At 40.3% G+C, this 18,959-nt stretch overlaps 1 protein-coding gene across 5 annotated transcripts in view; it reads right to left on the reverse strand.

Annotated features, from left to right (window-relative positions):
- Positions 1 to 18,959, reverse strand: part of LOC309485186 (uncharacterized protein) — a 92,439-nt gene that overhangs the window by 41,183 nt on the left and 32,297 nt on the right. The window lies entirely within an intron of this gene.

Here is an 18,959-nt window from a genome sequence, read left to right on the forward strand (position 1 = left end):
GTTGTATAAACATAAAGACTGTGCCTTGAAGGTGCTGTATGCAAGTTTTTGACTGTATTAAAGCATAAAACTACCATATTGTTTGCAGATATTTAGGAAACTTGCTGAGTTCAAATACTTGTTTCTCTGAAAAGCAATGCTACAGTCAGTTATTTTACTTTGAAATGTGAGTTCCGTGTTGGAATGTCTGTTTTTGTTTTGTTCTGTCTAATACCGCCAAGATACCAAATAGTATTTTGCCACCACAGGTTGCCAGTTGGCGGAAAACACAGCATATTGCAGCCATGGAAGCCAGCGAACAAACTGGGTCAGAGATCCCAGATTCTACCCAACCTAAAAAGCTTCCTCACCCACCTAAATAAATAAACTCATCAACTAACAATGTAGGAAGGGGGTCGCACACCGGACGAGAAGCGCAGCGCGCGTCTAGGACAACAGGAGGTATCGCACTCCGGACGAGGAGTGCAGCACCGTGTCTAGGACAACTCGAGGTATCGCACACCGGACGAGAAGCGCCGCATCTAGGACAACTTGAGGTATCGCACACCGGACGAGAAGCGCCGCATCTAGGACAACTCGAGGTATCGCACACCGGACGAGAAGCGCCGGGTCTAGGACAACTCGAGGTATCGCACACCGGACGCGCACTTTCTCAGTTTATGGTCACGATTATTGTTGTTTAAGGACATTATGGAATTAAGATAACGTCTGTACTATGTTATGATTGTACTGTACAATTAAATACAATCGTTGCTAAGTCTGCAGTCTGAATACTTTACCTCAGAGCGGTCGTTAACTGAATGAATTGAGAATATCACCTGAAAATCCGATAACATCAGCAATTTTCATTCAAGCAGCTGATTTCTGTAAATGAATGTAAAACTAAATGTATATTGCAGCACAGAATGAAGTCAGTAGGCCTATATACATTAACAATGATTTGAGACAAATAAATGTAAATGTAATATAAAACTATGTAAATGGCGCGGCAGGATTTTGAACAACGTCCTGAGCTGTTGCTGGGCGCCGCCAGTGTGTACACTCATAGAGAATAATGTGTTCGAATTTTAAAAACGCAGCGCTGCGTTTCTCGTCCGGTGTGCGACCCCCTTTAGACTGTTTTTCAGTCCTAGAATTTTAGGGGTGAGTCTTTCAGAATCCATCTGCATAAGGACTTTCTGAAGAAATTCATAGTAGGCTATTTTAGTTATTTTGGGTATGCCAAATTTAGCACATAGGCTTGTGCAACAGATCTGGGGCCTCATTTATAAAACTTTGCGTAGGATTTGCGTCAGAAGTGGCGTACGGATGAAACTTAGGACGTGTGTACGCACAGAAATATTCGGATTTATAAAACCGTGCGCACGCACATCCTACGCAGTTTTCCCTTAATAAATCACAATCAATTCTAAATGTAGTGCAGCTTTTGCGGCTTCATGTCATGCCCAAGTTGCCCATAAATAGTCTGTGAAATGCCCACAAGTTAATATTCATCGATTGCGAAATCATCGATTGCGAGAGAGGAAAACCAAGAAACGTAACTTCACTCAATGTGAAGTAGAAATTATCATTGGCGAGGTGGAAAAGAGGAGTAAAATGTTGTTTGGAGGTCACAGTGTGGGCATTACTAATGCCAAAAAGGCACTTGAGTGGCAAAAGGTTGCAGACGCCGTTAATGCTGCAGCCTCACAACCTTGGACCGTGGCCGAAATAAAAAAGAAATGGTCGGACATTAAAGTCGATGCAAAAAAGCGTCTAGCGCTCCATCGCCAGAGTGTGTCTGCCACGGGTGGGGGAAAGGGGAGCTGACCCCTTTTGATGAGAAACTGGCGGCAATTATTGGGGAATCCCTATTAAGTGGAGTGGTGACTGTGGCGGAGGGGGACACTGCATCATGCCAGAGGGGGACACTGCATCACGCCAGATGCACCGGATGACACAGGTAAGTGAAATAAGTCAAATGAATGCAGTCAAGTCACATGTATGTAGGCTACATGATTACAGTTTATTCATATAGAACAATCTTTATTTCAGTCGCTGGGTGTTCCAGCTGCAGCTGAGCAGCCTTCTGGGCCCAGCGTCTCCACGGCACGCGGCTCTCAACCCTCCAGCAGCGGCCGTGTCCTCAGTGATGCAGTCCTCGAAATGCAGAGGGAAGTCATTAACTCAATCAGAGAGGTGGCCAAGGAGTTGGGTGAAATCAAGTCTGTCCTAACTGAAATAAACTGCACAATGAGGGAATTCTTGAATAAATAATATAATGGTTCCACACCTTTTGTTGTTCTTCACAAGCGACGCATCACTTCCAAGGTCCCATGACATGGATTATGTTATTATTTTATAATGTTTCCTGGGGGTGCCCTTATAATGTTAGTATGTTTTTAAGAAACATTTTTTAAATAATTTAGAAATAAAAGGCATTTTTCCTAGCCTGATTTTAGCCTCTGATATGAACACTCTGTTTGAAGGGGCGTGTCTGCTGTGAGACTTCAGTGTAAATGCCCACTGCTGTGATTGGCTGACATGCTTGCATATGAAATAGCTAGCATTACATGTGGAACTCTCTCGAAAACTTTTACTATTCCAGCTATTATACGTTTTTACTATTACAGCTATCGAGATTAACGAATCTAACGAATGGAGGTGGCTCGGGCATCTTTTCCGGATGCCTCCTGGACGCCTTCCCGGGAAGGTGTTCCGGGCATGTCCCACCGGGAGGAGACCCCGGGGAAGACCTAGGACACGCTGGAGAGACTATGTCTCCCGGCTGGCCTGGGAACGCCTCGGTGTCCCCCCAGAAGAGCTGGAGGAAGTGTCTAGGGAGAGGGAAGTCTGGGCATCCCTGCTTAGACTGCTGCCCCCAAGACCCGGCCCCGGATAAGCGGTAGAAGATGGATGGATGGATGGAGATTAACGAATCGTGATAAGTTTTTTTAAGTATTTAGATCTATTCCCATCACATAAAAGGTTGCAGTGATGAGCATTGAGCAGATGACAGTCTGTTGATCGCGTGAATGAAGATCTTATCATTTGCAACGCACTCTCTGCACTCTCACTAATGATTTCACCAATGCAAACATGATGAGGTAAGCACAGTAAGAGCTTCGTTGTGCAGTGTAACAGCATCATTGATTTCATAACGAGTTTTGGCAAGTGTCCAGATAAACTCGCGCTGTGTGATTGACAGCTTGGGCGATTGGAAAGGGATTGTTCTGTGATCGCTTTCTGTATATATTTTAATCACAGTTTAAATAAGATTATTTTCATCCTACCAAGAGAAACGATGTTAAGTTGATGTTTTAGTCACTGGCTTGATTTACTGATGCCTAAACAGTATTGAACGATTTTGAGAGAAAGATTATCTGTCTGAACTTGAACAATTACACATCAGAAATTCACATAACCCACTGGTTCTTCAGAGATGAACACATCGTCTTCCACATCTCGGATGAAGGAACTAAAAAAATACTTGTGTGTTCATTTGTACATCCAAACACTGAGCAACTGCCATGCTTCGCTCGTTTGCAAGCCATGATGTCTCCCGAGGAAAAAACAATATCGCGCTCGCGCAGCTCATTTTCTCATGGGCGGGCCGAATTCTCTTTGAGGGCAAAGAAGAGAAAGGGGAGGTGACCTTTCCCCTACATAAAGGGAAGATTCGCCCGTCTGAGCTTTCATTTTCTCAAAAATACCCAGGGCTTGGTTTACACCTATCAAAATGTCTAGCCACTGGGGGACCATAGGCAGGCTAGGGGAACTCATATTAATGTTAAAAAAACTCATAAAGTGAAATTTTCATGTCATGGGACCTTTAAACGAGCTATCTTTACAAACAAACACCGTATTAAAATTTATAAAGCAACGTTTTTACCTAAAAATATCTTAAAAGTACATTCCGTGACATAAAATTGCGAATATGTGTAAAATTATGTGCGCGTGCAACATAGGCATATATGTGACGGTTGGTCAATGAAGCATAGCGCAAGTTCTGCCAGGAAGACCTAATCGTTCACGTCACTTATTACCTTCTCATCTATCCAATCATATCCTAATAGCCCAGTATAAAAGGGTGGTACTTACACATGTCTGAGTTTGCAGATGTTGTTTATGCTTTAACAGCAACATTACAGAAAAGTGAAATTAATTTAACCCCCCTTTATTCCCTTCCATCCGTAATGATCTCTTCTCTTCCTATTTTCATATTCAGATTGTAGCCATATTTTAATAGCGTTCATGGCTCATGCATCCAGGGGAATTTTCTTCAGATCTACAGTCCAATCTTGCCTTGGTCTTTCTTTTTCTGATTCCCCTTCTCACCTAATTTCTTTACTCTTTCTTAAGCACTCCAACTGACTCTCAAGTTTCTGGTATCACATTAACAATTTCTAAAATTAGCAATAAATTGTCCCTTCTCATCTATGATTAAAATTCCTAAAAATTCCACCCTAGATTCTTAGATCACTTCCCCTATTTTTCTAACTTACGAAGCATCTCTCTCTAACGCTGGTTCAGGACTCATCTAGTTTTTTGTCCTCAAAAGCTGCAGTTATCTCCCTCCCAGTATACTGGTCATTCCCTCAGGATCGGGACAGCCACTACAGCAGTTGAACGTGGTATTTCTACTTCAGCTATCAAGATGCTGGGCAAATGGTCTTCCTCTGCATTTGAGTCCTACATAAGACCAGATTTAAAAACTATCCTCGAAGCTCAGCAAGCTCTCCAGTAACAGTCCAGGTAAATTCCTATTTAAACACTGGTGGTGGTGTCTGGCCAAGTGGCTTTGCATGTATTATGATGGCTGTGGTCCATCGACTGAACTTAAAGACGGCCAGCGGCCACGTAGCAAATTAAATGGCTGTGATCCATGCGACAGATCCAAAAGTGGCTGAGACCCATGCGACAGAACAAAAAGATGGCCTGTGGCCCATGTGACTTATCAATAGACGGCCTGCGGCCCGGGTGTCTTATCAAAGATGGCCTGTGGCCCAGGTGTCTTATCAAAAGATGGCCTGTGGCCCATGTGACTTATTAAAAGATGGCCTGTGGTCAATGTGACAGAAATCAAAAGATGGCCTGTGGTCCATGTGACTTGTCAAAAGATGGCCTGTGGTCCATGTGACTTATCAAAAGATGGCATGTGGCCCATGTGACTTATCAAAAGATGGCCTGCGGCCCAGGTGTCTTATCAAAGATGGCCTGTGGCCCAGGTGTCTTATCAAAAGATGGCCTGTCGCCCACGTGTCAGTATCAAAAGATGGCACATGGTCCACGTGTTATAACATAGGAGGGCTGTGGTCCCCATATTAAAAAAAATATATAAAAAAATTAAACATAAGTTCTAACATATTTGTTTCTCTCTCTCTATGTTCAGGAACTTCAGGATTCACGGTGGGTATACTTCCTCTACCGTTCTTTGGGGGGTGGGCCCCGCCCTGGTGGATTATTCCTCCACCTATTTTTGGGGGTGGGCTGCGCCTCTGCCTTCGTCTTCAGGCAGGATTTGCAGATTCCGTACCCTCGGAATGCGAGTTACGGACGGTGCCTACGCCAAAGAACTTGATTGTTTGCTGAGCTCTTAAATAAATGTTCATTGTCACAGTATTATTCTCCCGAGTCTTTCTGGTAGAACTGTGAAAACAAAATTGTATGTGGAAGACGTGTTCTGAACCTGAGCAATTCTTTGTACAGTCAACAAACGGTTTATTGTAATAAATAGTGATACATAATATGAAGTATTACTTACTGTGCAAATCGATGGAATGTTCAAATTCTTCAACTCACCCACACTGCATGAAGCTGTCTGGAAACGGCAGCAAAGACTTATTTTTTTTAACTGACTCTAATTAATTCACATAGCTTGGTTCAAAACGCATGCAATTTCCATAAAACCAATGATGGTTTTTTTTTGTTTTTTTTTTATTATTAAAATCAACAACTAAATTTAAATGACTTAAATTAGCAAAATTTCATTATGCTTAATTTATTTGGGGCAATAATAATTTTTTTTCAGTGTGGGTCCGGCCATTCATGTGGACACAAATTTGACACGTGCCACCATTGATGCAGACCAGGTACACCCCTTCATGACAATGGTGTTCAACAGGATAATGCACCCTAACACATTGTACAGGAATGGTTTGAGAAACATGATGAAGAGTTCAAGGTGTTGCCCTGGACCAACAAGTTTGATCTACGATGACTCCCCCTTCAACATACGGAACTTGCATGAACTGCTGCTTTACATTGGCACAAAGATGTGCATTAACATCTTTACATTAACATTGTGCATTAAGATCTTTGCATTAACATTGTGCTTTAACATCTTTGTGCCAGAAACCACAGGACACCTTCAGGGGATCTTTAGAGGCCATGCTTCTGCAGGTCAGTGCTGTTTTGGCAGTATGTGTAGGACCAACAGCATATTAGGCTGGTGGTCATAAAGTTTTGGCTTATCGGTGTATGTATGTACATTTATAACACTATACTTCATATTATATCGCCCTGGCTGGCAATGAATCACAAAATACTAGTAAACACTTCTCGGTTTTCCAATACTGCTGCAAAGGGAAGTAAATGATAAACTGACATCTTTCCCTCTTCTGACTGTAGCCAATGACTGTATTTACAAAGAATTTAAAGAATGAGGATCACACAAAAAAAACCCCCAAAAAAACAACAAAAAAACACCAATGTCACTTTGCATCAACATCACTTCAGTAACATAGGGCTCAGTAATCATACAGAAACTGAGTGAGAGTGACTAATCAGATGTCAAGACTTTATTGCCACCTGCTGTTCAAAAGGATGACATGAGATTTAAACTAGAATTTATAGATGTAGAGAAGTTTAGTTTAATAATGTTTATGAGAAGTAATGGTTTACTGGGGAAGGACTACAAAATGACATAAGATTGGGGATGTTTATAACATACCAGCAGATACTTTAGGCAACAGTTTTAAATGTAGCCTATAAATAGGTTAAGTGATGCTTAATGTCGAGTCAAGTGCAATTAATCCCTAAAAAGGGTCGATTAATGCGTCCAAAACACCATAGCAATAGCAACCATCAATAGTAGGCTAATCTAAAACAACGTGAACACTCACAACACACCTGCACGCGGACGGCTACTTTTTGAATGGGTGAATCTGAATGATGGGTAAACAACTTTCCTGCTAAATAACCATGAGGAGAGACAGAAGAGTGTCTACTTCAGTCTGTGAGTAATCTGAGAAAGTTATTAGCATTCAGAATTCATTTGATTTTTATATTTTAACGAAATATGAATAAAACATCACTAACTACTGTAGTAAAATATTGATATTGCCGAACAATTTGACTGATTTATTTGAGTGTTTCATTTACTGCAGTGAGTGCACTGCTTCTGTCTCCCCCTCGTGGTGAGCAAAGGAACTGACCATTTCTCTCAGCCACATCAGGCACCAATTACCTAAAACAAGCTCGTTTCTCAGTCCATCAAATAACATGTCAGCATTTCCTTATAATAAAAAGATTATTTATTGTGCCAAATAAATGAACCAAGACCTTTTTTTTTTTCACTTGCTAATGTGTGAACTAACCAGACAAAATAAACCATTTTCACTCAGTAATATCCTAAAATAGATTATTTGAAGACATAGATGGTGACCATCAATACAAAATAACCTGATTACAAAGGTTAGTGTAGCTGCCGTCAAAGGCAACTCATATATTTCACTTCAATATGGTTCACAGTTAAATATAAATATATAAGGTTAAAAATCATATGATTGAAACAAATAATGTCTCATGGCCAATAAATAATCATTTCATGTTTATTTCTTTTTGTTAAAAACTTTGTGTAAAAAGGAGGGAACTTTTTGTTCCGTGTGGCAATTATAGTTTGCTGGACGCTGTATGGGTGCACTCGCTAAGATCAGAGAGATATGTGCTGCGGCTTGCGAAGCCTGCTCTCTGAAAGCCCCAGGAAGATTGTAAAGTTATCCATAAGTTTTGTCGGTGAAGCGTGAAGATGAATTGTTTATATTGAGCCTTTATTAAAAAAGACTCGAGGGGAGTAACAGTTAGTATATCTTAACAGTATATCAGAACAGATGCCTTTTCGCTGACTTTTTAATGTTAATATATTTTATTATAGCATAATTGTGTTAAAATGCTATAAACCTGATGTTTATTCATTTATTATTTCAAACCACATATTTCTAAACAAGCCTAATTTATTTTTAAGGACAAATATTTACAAAGATGTAAAAAAAAAAAAAAACATTTGACATATTATACATATAATATAAAAGTAATGTTTCTTACCACTGAGATTATTTAGTGTTTAAAAGTGAAAGCAAAGAGTTCACAATTGGGTCAGGTATTTGTCTTCTTATGTAAGTATGCTTATAATAAACCGAGTTGAAGAGGAAGGTCAGGTTTCATTTCATTGTTCACATGCTTCAGATAAGTTTGATTATTAAACCCTTGCAACCTTGCCAGAAATCTGATGAGAAAAAAAGAGAATTAATAATTTTGTTCAAGCTAAATGAACAGAAATAAGTTGGATCAAATACAATTAGTTCTTCTGTATCATCATGTCTATTTGATATATATGTATGTTTGAAAATTGAGGGGTGAGAAAATATAAAGGTTCCCTTCCTGTAAAGTGAGATAAAACCAGCGTTCCTTAGAGGGATACTTCAGGATTTAGCATTAAGCTTTGTATTAGTAGAAAACCTGTAGTATTTTCGAATTACCGTGCTTTCTACCCTCATATCCCCCTGAGATGAGAGATTTATGTATTTTTTGTCTGGAAAAAATCCCAGATGACGCAAAAATCGTCATTTTGCGTCATCGGACGATTTTTTGGCCAGAGGCTAAAGACTACAGCCAGTAGGAGGGGCTGTCCTGCATGTTTTCAACCCCCCCCCCATAGAGGGTGGGATCTCACTCACAGAATGTACAAATAGTACCAGCCGTCTTTCTTTGGAAGCTAAGCTAACAGGCTCTTGTTCTGTGGAGAAAGCTGAGTAGTAGGAGAAAGCTGAGTAGTAGGGGTTACCATCCTCTTTTTCCCGGACATGTCCGGCCGTCGAGATCGTCCAAAATGTCCGGGATTCGGCTTTTGCTTTCTGCAGTCGCCATTCATTGTTTACATGCACACCTTTTGTTTCAATCTAACTGAATTCATTCCGATTGGTGAATCTGAATGTAGTGTTTACATGAACGCTAAACAAGTGATCGGTTGATGTGCTAAGAAATTGCTAAGAAAATTCCCGCTCCTCCGTGAGAGATACGAGACCGGTGCATCTCAGTAATCACGCCACCGGCCTCGCACCGTTCTCCCACGGCCTCGTCCTGCTCGCCACAGTAAACATAATGAATAGCGACTGTAAAACGCAAAAGCCGAATCCCAGACATTTTGGGCGATCTCGAAATCCCGGGCAAACTCGTCACGGAGACTCACTAGTAGCCTAGCCTTGTTGTTTTCAACTGCGCTCTGTAACCGGTAGGCGTGGCTTGGGAGTGACCTCCTAGGACAGCGAAGCAAGTGCATTCTGGGAGTTGTTGTCTTTCATCCACATAAGCCAAAAATACATTTTCTGGCTTTTCTCAGTCTAGAAAGCTCCAAATTAAAAAAATAATTTCACATTTCTTCTACATAAATGACCTATTTTAAATACACATTCATCTTTCCAGAGGTGAAGTATCCCTTTAACTTCATCTCGATGCTACTTGGAAGTTATCGACTGACGAGCTCTTGTTTACTAATTCAAAGGCCTGCAACTACCTTCTAGAGAAGTATGCAACCCGGTCACACAAAATGCATCTCTATAGCATGCATTGTGTTTATCGTTCAATTTATATGCGAAAATTTGTTTTTACGTACTACGCATGGGTAGGTTTAGTGGTTTGGGTTACGTATGTATTATACGTTTGGGTAGGATTAGTGTTGTGGGGTGTGTGTGTATTACACACAATAAAGTGCGTATCATATGCATGCGAAAACGGCGTATAATATGCACGTAAAAACTCTTTTTCACATATTAATTGCAGGATAAACAATGCGTGCTATAGAGACGCATTTTCATGAGATCAGGCTTGTGTGTGAGTGGGTGTGTCTGTTTTGCACTCTTGATGTTTTAGAGTCTCACCCCTTCATTGCTGAGCACTTTTTTTCTGCATCGTGGCAGATTTGTAGATTGTACATACAAACATTCTCTGAATGTTTTTTTTTGGGGGGGGGGGGGGGGGGGGGGGGGGAATTTCCTATTCTTTTCCTATGGTCGATCATTTTTGACAGGAGACCTCAAGTGTGACAATTTTTTTTACCTGCTCGAATCATGCCCTCAATTGTTTTTGTGTTCACATTCCAAATGCCATAAAAGTCACCAAATTTCGTACCATTTCGATTAAGATGTGATTTTTCAAAATTAAAAACAGAAAAACCGAAGAGCACCAGAGGAACTAGTTTAAACTTTTGAAGCAGATATTTGATAACACAGTCTGACACACACCATGATGGGTAAAAATGCAGCAGACATTAAAGAAATAGTTCAAATCCCAAATAAAGTCCCAAAAATGGAAATTGTGTCACTCATCATGTTATTCATCCTCATGTTATGACAAAACCTGTATGGTTTTATTTTGTAAATTTTAATTAAATGTAAATGGGAATGTAAAAGGAGAAAATTCGAATAACTGCAATGGTTGTGCTTTTCCATAAAATTAGGCTTGAGTTAAGTATTAAAATAGAGACAAAAACAGCATAAAATGTATGATGTTATCTATACAACCCATGCACTATATTTTGTAATCTTTTAAAGTCATACGATAGCTTTGTGTGAGGAAAAAAATATACAAAATGTATGTTGTTATTCATTCTTCCTCTCTAGAGACCGGGTCACTGAACTGATCAGTCTGAATCATTAATTAATCATTCAGACCAGTTCTGTAAAACTGCATCATCGATACATTGAAAACATTCAAAAACAACAACAACAAAAACGATTTGCTCACAAATGTTGGTCACATTGAAGAAATCTCATAAATGTGCAAAGAAGCCTAGTGCGAAAGATGGGAAAAAAAGTTATATGGATCTCTTTTATAAAACTTTTATGCTGTTTTGTGCCCATTTTTAATGAAACCACATTAATGTAAAACTGGGATCTTTACAGTCTTCACATGATCAATGGGATATTTGCTGTCAGGCACTAAGCAAACCGGACTGTTTAATTTCTTTTCCTGAAGGAGACTGAATTTACGGCTTTATCTTTTGCAGTTTTCTTAACTTCAGCTCTATGTTGCTTGGCAGACCGTAATTGACCAGCACCTGTTTTATCTGAAACAAAGATGGAGAGACAGATCAAACTAGCTATTATCTATTAGAACCATATTTTGTATACATATTCTTAATAAGTGTGACATACTTGCTGTAAAACACTCTCAATGTTTCCACTCTGTGTTAGATTTGAAAGCGAGGAAAGTTTCATTTGAAGTCCAATGACGTTGTCTATAGGGAAACACACAGACAAACACATAAAATACTCATATTTGTTGACATTACTCATACAAAAACATTGTATGGGGTTATAGGAAATTTATCAAAACAAAAACCAAACCTATCTATTATATATTTCTAGAAAGACAAGACTTCTTACTTTTAGAGGTGTTGCGTCCACCTTCCACCCTGAAGGCCCATCGACCGGGAACATGGACATTACTGGAGTTCTTGAGGTTTGAGATGGAATTTCCGCTGTTTGATCCAGGAATCACAAAGAAGTCAATGGAGTTTACTGTGTCATAACCAGCCTGAAAGTATGTAAAAACATTATTCATATTAATAGTATATACCATACATATGCTGTTATACAATAGTGAATAGTAAAATTTTCTTCTCAACAGGGGGCAGACTTAGTGATTTGGGGGCCTTAAAGGATAATTCCGGTATTTAGCGCTTTGAGGCTCTTTTCTGGTTTGTTTTGGATGAACTAGAGTCGTGGACACAGGGCACTCTGAAGCAGTCAAAGGCGATTCTAAACGAGTCAAAAAGTCGGGACAGGACCCATCGTCAAAATGTCTTTGTCCACCACTCTAGTTCATCCAAAACAAACCAGAAAAGAGACTCAAAGTGCTAAATACCGGAATTATCCTTTAAGCAATTCCAGGTAGGGGGTCCCTTTTTACTTTTGTAACACTTATTTCTCTCTCTTTCTCTTTCTCTCTCTCTCTGCGCATGCGTCTTGTTGTCGAATGTTCCACGTCTGAGCTGAACGGGTGTGGAGTGGAGTGCGAGAGCGTTGGCCTGCGGGCTGTGTGAGTTTTCTATCTTTTCTTCTTTCTTTGGCAAAGTTGTTTGGTGTATTTGTGGAGGTTTTGCTGGAGTTAGGGAGAGTGTTCAGCGTGTGCTGTCGGAGATGGCAGCATCGGAGAGCGTACAGCTTGATCAGCTAACGCGGCAGAATGGCATTAAAGTCTTCCCCGCGGAGCGCTGCTCTATAGAGGACTGCAGCATAGCAGTTGCTCAAGTTGTGGGATATAGGAGTATCTTGTCGGCATCTAGGATGAACAGTGCAATTGTTTTGTTCCTAGATGACGTGAACAAGGTTAATGAGATAGTCGCTAGTGGAATTGTGTTGAATGATTCGTACACACTGGTAATGCCTTTGATTCAACCGGCGAAAAAGATCTTGTTGTCGAATGTTCCACCTTTTATAAAGGATGAAGTGATCCAAAGAGAACTGGTCAGGCACGGAAAAGTTGTTTCGCAGTTTAAAAAAATCACTTTAAATTGCAAATCGGCGCAGTTGAAGCATGTTGTTTCTTTCCGGTGTGGCAGTCGATTCTGTTCCCTACCGGAATTCCTGTTCCCCTTGAACGAGCCATGTCTGCTGACAGCGCATGCGTCAAAGCCTTAATAAACCATAATAAATCAAAGCCTTAATAAACATTACATTGAAATCTGTAATAACGTTTTAAATTTGAAAAGAAATAATCTGGATTGAATTGACAGATGGGGAAAAACTCGCTTCTAATAAAAGACTTCCTGCTCAGCTCAGCTACCGTTCGGACGCTCTTGCTTACTGCTCCGCGCTTTGCTCTATCGCTTTTATATTTTATCTTCTATATTTTTATATTTTAGCTCCTTTTATCACCTAATTTTAACTTCAGCAAATCAGCACAGTGCTCAAACGACAAAGTTTGGATTACCACAAAAACGCAGAATTCTTCTACCCGACCAGCTTACATTCCGGGGAAAGGAAAACACAACTGCCTACAAGGATAAGAGAGAAAATGCCTCTTCTGGAATCTACTTGCTGCACTAACTGCCACAGACTTTTACAAAGGATTGCAGTTCTTGAAACAAAGTTATTTACGGGACCACCAAACCAGACGGAACACACAACAGAGCTTCGTCATGGACACCCTCAGCATATAGCCGGTGAGTCCCATGAAACTAGTGCTCCTCGACAGGTAGAGAAACAAGCCGATCGACTTACAAATCGATGGCACAAACAGGGAGCGAGACCCAAAGGCACTCGAGACATCAGATTGTCACGAGCCCCACATATTGCCGCAGTAGCATCCTCTACCCCAGATACAGCTCTGACAAGGATGGCAAACACTGGTCTCCCACCAACACCTATACATCTTGAGAACAGATTTGAAGTACTAATGAATGTAAATGAGGAATCCCCAAACGTGATGAATGTGATCGAACACAGACTGTATCAGCCAGTAGCTAACACTGATGCTAACTGGCGCTCAAGGTCGAGCAGACAGCGGCACTCAGCTCAGAGCACAGCCGAGCCCAGGACTCTGATAGTGGCCTTCCAAAAGCAACAACTTCTGATATAAACAGGGAACTTCAGAACATTCTGATGAAACATAAGACTGCAAATCGACTCATAATTCATGTGGGGAAGAATGATATTCATAAAGAGCAGTCAGAACTCCTTAAGAAGGATTTCAATGAACTTTTTGAAACACTTAAAAGACTGAAAGTTCAAACATTCATCAGTGGACCACTCCCAGCAAGAGGAACAAACAGGTTTTCTCGGCTGCTTGGGATTAATACATGGCTGCAAAAAACCTGCAATATAAAAGGAGTAAACTTCATTGACAACTTCAATCTTTTCTGGAGTCAGAGACAACTATTTCATCGGGATGGCCATCACCCAAACAAACTTGGTTCAAGAGTGTTAAAGGACAATATCGACTTCTCCCTCAATCATCCTTCTGCAGTGTGTGTCAATCTGAACGACACACACACACCTGGAAACAGTATGAATGAACACGGGACTTCACTTCAGCAACAAGATGGACATGCGGTTGACATATCACACAAGGACAATGATAACACCACTGAGCCACAACAACCTCTGCTCACGGACACAATCTCAGCTGAGCCATGCCCACAGAGCTCACCACAGACAGACATATTAGAACTGCTCCAAGATTCAGCACCCAAGGACGACTTCCTGGAAAACAGCCAGGGAAGCCAGGACAGCATATCACAGCCTCCTATAACACCTGAGCAACAGCCCCTTTCACCAGATACTTTCTCACTCTCGCCAGCGACTCCACTCCTGTGCTTCTCACAGAGAATGGAAGAACTAGTGCATGCTGGAACCAGACTATCCCACTCTTTTGCTGCAAGCCCCCAGATACCAACCAAAAAACGTCAGGCACCTCAAACACCGAAGCCTGCGCGCCGAGCTCGCCCGCCCCCTCCTCCTGTGAGAGCTCTTCGGCCTCTTCGGCCAAAACGCCAGGGCCCACACCCTCCTCCATCTGCTCGAGGTGAACCAAAAACAACTGATACCAGCTCTCAGTGATGTGTTTTGGGTTCCTGTTATGATAACAGTAACTTTCTCAAATGTTTACAGAACAAGCGGGAACCCAGTGTGCCTGTATCTTTCTCTATTGCTGTTCTATTACAAGATAGAAAGTCTAAGGCCTTCAATAGCCGTACAGCAAACCCAACTAATCTGGTGCCTATTACATGTCAAACTAAGACTGCTGTGGGGACAAAAAGTAAGACTGTTAAGTTAGCACTTTTAAACATTCGCTCACTTAAAAATAAATCACTTCTAGTCAACGACTTAATAACCACAAACAACCTGGACTTTATGTTTCTAAATGAAACCTGGCTAGAAGACAGCTGCAGTGCAACAATCCTCAATGAAACAGCCCCCCTAACTTTACTTTTATGAGTGTCTGCAGAGCTGTTAAGAGAGGTGGGGGTCTAGCTGCTCTTTTTAAAGATATCTATCAATGTAAGCAAATATCATTTGGGAATTACCCGTCTTTCGAATATCTGGGTACTGTGTTAAAAGGTGCTCCTCGCATTTTACTTATCATTATTTATAGGCCTCCAAAATATTCTCCAGCCTTTGCTGAGGACTTTACAGAACTGTTATCAACAGTTACCTCAGAGTTTGACTGTTTTGCCATTGCTGGAGATTTTAACATTCACATAGATAATGCAGAAAACAATATGGCAAAAGAAATCAAAACTGTTTTAAAAACTTTTGATCTGACTCAGCATGTACATGGACCCACACACAATCATGGACACACTCTAGATTTACTTATCAGTAAGGGTCTAAACATTTCATCGATTTTTATTAAGGATGTAGCACTGTCTGATCATTTCTGTATTTTCTTTGATATATTTATCTCTCCTGCCACTGAAGCTAGATCTGTGTCTGTCAAGAAGAGATGCTTAAATGAGAACACTAGTGTACTATTTATGAAGGCTATATCCTTAACACCAAGCATATCTGCTGACTCTGTTGATATTCTCCTTGATTCTTTTAACTCAAAAGTTAAAAATATAATTGATGATATTGCTCCTGTTAAAGTCAGGAAGAAGAGTGGCAGACAAAAAGCACCTTGGAGAAACTCAACAGCAGTGCAACATATGAAAAGACAATGCAGAAAAGCAGAGCGCATGTGGCGGAAGACAAAACTTGTAGTCCATTATAACATCTACAAATACAGCCTGCATGCTTTCAATATGGAACTAGGCAAAGCTAGACAGACTTTCTTCTCAAATATTATAAACAGCAATTTAAACAACACACGCACTCTTTTTGCTACTGTAGAGAGACTGACAAACCCCCCAAGCCAGATTCCTAGTGAAATGCTCTCAAACAGCAAGTGCAGTGAGTTTGCTTCTTTCTTCTCTGAGAAAATCAATAATATCAGAAAGGTGATCAGCACATCCTTGAGTTGCACTGGGGTCAGACAGATCAGACCACCTGAGAAAGTAGTTACTATGTCTGACTTCAAAGAAATTGATGGCAAAATTTTGGAAGAAACCGTACAACACCTTAAAACATCAACATGCGCCCTTGACACACTTCCCACATCTTTCTTCAAAATTGTGCTAAACAGTTTAGAAGCAGATCTTCTAGAAGTGGTAAATGCCTCACTTCTCTCTGGGAGTTTTCCAAACTCCCTGAAAACTGCAGTTGTCAAGCCCCTCCTGAAAAAGAGCAATCTGGATAAGACCATATTAAGCAACTATAGACCGATCTCAAATCTTCCTTTCATAGGCAAGATCATTGAAAAAGTTGTCTTCAATCAGCTGAACAAATTCTTAAGCTCGAATGGATACTTTGACAATTTTCAATCTGGTTTCCGACCGCACCACAGCACAGAGACAGCGCTCATAAAGATAATAAACGATATTCGCTTAAATACTGATTCAGGAAAATTATCAGTGCTGGTACTACTCGACCTCAGTGCTGCATTTGACACTGTCGATCACAACATACTTCTTGACAGGCTGGAAAACTGGGTGGGGCTTTCTGGGATAGTCCTAAAATGGTTCAGGTCATACTTAGATGGGAGAGGTTATTATGTGAGTATAGGAGACCATAAGTCTGAGTGGACATCCATGACATGCGGAGTCCCTCAAGGCTCAATTCTTGCGCCACTCCTGTTCAACCTGTATATGCTCCCAATGAGCCAAATAATGAGAAACAACCAAATTGCTTACCACAGCTATGCAGACGACACACAGCTGTACTTAGCCCTATCGCCTAACGATTACAGCCCCATTGACTCCCTGTGCCGATGCATTGACGAAGTCAACAGTTGGATGTGTCAAAACTTTCTTCAATTAAACAAAGACAAAACTGAAGTTATTGCGTTTGGAAACAAAGATGAAGTTCTCAAAGTGAACGCATACCTTCACTCTAGGGGTAAAACAACTAAACATCAAGTCAGGAATCTTGGTGTGACACTAGAGTCAGACCTTAGTTTCAGTAGTCATGTCAAAGCAATAACTAAATCAGCATACTATCATCTGAAAAATATTGCAAGAATTAGATGCTTTGTTTCCAGACAAGACTTAGAGAAACTTGTGCATGCTTTCATCACCAGCAGGGTAGATTATTGTAATGGACTCCTCACTGGCCTTCCCAAAAAGACCATAAGACAGTTGCAGCTCATACAGAACGCTGCCGCCAGGATTCTGAGCAGAACCAGAAAATATGAACATATCACACCAGTCCTCAGGTCTTTACACTGGCTCCCAGTTAGATTTAGGATTGATTTTAAAGTATTATTACTGGTACATAAATCATTCAATGGCCTAGGACCTCAATACATTGCAGATATGCTCACTGAATATAAACCCAACAGATCACTCAGATCATTAGGATCATATCAGCTAGAAATACCAAGGGTTCATTCTAAACATGGTGAGTCTGCTTTTAGCTATTATGCCAGCCACAGCTGGAACCAGCTTCCAGAAGAGATCAGAGGTGCTCCTACAGTGGTCACATTCAAATCCAGACTCAAAACACTTCTGTTTAGCTGTGCATTTACTGAATGAGCACTGTGCCGCTGTTCGTCCGACTGTTTGTACTGTACTGTATTTTACTCTATTTTTCTAAACTGTTTTAATTATTCTTATTTCTTTTAATTATTTTAATTTCTCCTATGTCAGCAGGGCATTTAGCCCGAAACTGTAAATGCCCACTCAGAAGGTGATAATGTGAAAGTGATTAATGTGGGTTTGAAAGTAGAACAGTATTTAAATGACGATATTAAAGTTTTCGTCTGAGAAAGAATGTGAACGCAGTGCTAAAGTGCTAAAGAAAGTGAAAACAACGTGTGAGTAAATGAGGGAGAAAAGAAAGTTAAAGGAAAGTTGATAGATGGAAGTCGTAAGAAGATTGAAGGTTAAAAGAAGGTTGAAAGATTTAAGTCTTATGGGAATCCTTTGAAAGAAAGATCTATAATAAATATTCTTTTTTATTTTTTAAAAGTGCTGTATTTTATTTTATTTTTCTAAACTGTTTTAATTATTCTTATTTCTTTTCATTATTTTAATTTCTTCTATGTAAAGCACTTTGAATTGCCATTGTGTATGAAATGTGCTATATAAATAAACTTGCCTTGCCTTGCCTTGCCTAATAAAAAAAATATATAAAAACAATAAAAAAACGCTTACATTTCGGGAAAAAATACAATCCTTTTTTAGCCTTTTGGCTTCCCGTACATCCTATTGTGCTTATTGCTCGTATTCAGTTCTGATGGTAAGCATGGTAACTCGGCAATTACGCATGATTTGTAGTATGATTGCGTAAAGGGAACAGGAATTCCGATAGGGAACAGAATCGACTGCTTCACCGGCGGCAGGTGTATATGATTCTGAACAATGAGAGTGTGGAGTTGAATCTCGCAATAAAGTTTAGAATTGATGATTTTGACTGTGATTTACATTACATCGGAGACAATGAAGTGTTTTAAATGTGAACAAGGAGGACATCTTGCTCGTGCGTGTCCTGAGAATGTGGAACACGATGCAGTACGGAATAATATTGAAGGTGAGGGACAGAAAGATAATGTGGAGAATGGAAATCAGGAAAAAGGAGGGGAAGTGCTTGAGAATGGTGAACAAACTAATCAAAAATAAACTGTAAATAGGAGTAATGAGGAAGAAGTAGGAGAAGGGGAAG

This window comes from Leuciscus leuciscus (genome assembly GCF_965113295.1).
Source record: "Leuciscus leuciscus genome assembly, chromosome: 21".
In the NCBI taxonomy this organism is placed as follows: Eukaryota; Metazoa; Chordata; class Actinopteri; order Cypriniformes; family Leuciscidae; genus Leuciscus; species Leuciscus leuciscus.